The sequence below is a fragment of the Magnolia sinica genome, chromosome 13 (assembly GCF_029962835.1).
Source record: "Magnolia sinica isolate HGM2019 chromosome 13, MsV1, whole genome shotgun sequence".
NCBI lineage: Eukaryota > Viridiplantae > Streptophyta > Magnoliopsida > Magnoliales > Magnoliaceae > Magnolia > Magnolia sinica.
Genome location: NC_080585.1, coordinates 79,929,396 through 79,930,805, shown reverse-complemented (window position 1 = coordinate 79,930,805; position 1,410 = coordinate 79,929,396). Strand labels below are relative to the sequence as shown.

The window sequence follows — 1,410 nt, the reverse complement described above, 5'->3', positions numbered from 1 at the left end:
CCAAGAGTTATCCAACTCCTTCCCAAATTCCATGGACTTGAATCAGAGAGTCTATATTTACACTTAAAAGAGTTCGATGAGATTATAGCTACATTATGTTTTCCTAATGTATCTGAGGATACAATTAGGCTGAAACTCTTTCCTTTTTCCTTAAAAGAGAAAGCTAAGACGTGGTTACATTCACTGCGTCCTAGATCCATTGGCACATGAAACGACATGCAGAGGGAATTCATAAAAAAATTCTTCCCACATCATAAAACGATTACCCTCAGAAAAGCAATCATGAACTTTGCCCAAAAGGAAGATGAAACATTCTTCCAATGTTGGGAAAGGTTCAAAGATTTGGTCAGTTCATGCCCACAACACGGATTTGAAACGTGGCGCATTACAAATTTTTTATATGATGGACTGACATCTTCCATGCGCCAAATGGTCGAGACAATGTGTAATGGAGAGTTCATTAATAAAGATGTCGATGAGGTATGGGACTACCTCGACAGTTTGGCTAAAAAAACACAATCTTGGGACTATTACCCAAAGTCGAACACCACGTCTAGGCTGACTCAATTAAAGGAGAAAGGTGGATTATATCTCTTGAAAGAAGAGGATGATCTCAAGTGTAAAGTGACTACGCTCATAAGGAAAGTTGAGGCCATGGAAGGAAAGAAGGATAAGGTCAATGAAATTGTTTGCGGCATCTGTGATTGCAACATTCACACAACTGAAAACTGTCCTACAATACCTGCCTTTCGAGGAGTGTTGAATGAACAAGCCAATGCCGTAAATAATTATCAAAGACCTTTTACTGGACCTAACTCCAATACATACAACCCTGGCTGGAAAAATCATCCAAACTTTAGTTGGAGGAATGGACAGACGGCTACGCCTCCAGGTTTCTTCAATCAAAATCCAAATCAAGTGAAACCTCAAGAGGAACCGGTTCAAAATCCCATACAAGAGCTGCCTCAAGCAATGCGGGGAATTACAGATTTTATGCAAAAGATAGATTCTCGTATGACGGTTATAGAAAAGGGGATGCTTCCTGCACAACCTCTCCCCAATCCTAAACCGCAGTACGAGAATAATGATCCCAGCTCTTCAAATCAGATGGGGCATGCTAAATCCATCACCACTCTTAGGAGTAGGAAGATCATTGATAAAACTCTTCCGGTTAGGCCCGAAAAGCCTCAAGAACCAGAAGAGGACAACAATGATGGATCCAGTGATGCCCCACAAAAAGTAGAACCGGAACTTCTAGAGAAGCCAGTTGCTCCATTCCCCCAACGGTTGGTTTCACCAAAACCTCTCTCTAACTCTCAGGATATCCTAGAGGTGTTGAAACAGGTGAAAGTCAACATTCCTCTACTTGATGTCGTTAAACAGATACCTTCATATGCCAAATTCCTGAAA

At 41.1% G+C, this 1,410-nt stretch overlaps 1 non-coding gene across 1 annotated transcript; it reads right to left on the bottom strand.

Annotated features, from left to right (window-relative positions):
- Window positions 1-264: 264 nt before the first annotated feature.
- Window positions 265-371, bottom strand: LOC131224619 (small nucleolar RNA R71). The gene has a single exon (XR_009161089.1). It is a non-coding gene; the product is annotated as a small nucleolar RNA R71 (small nucleolar RNA).
- Between the last annotated feature and the right edge of the window lie 1,039 nt (window positions 372-1,410).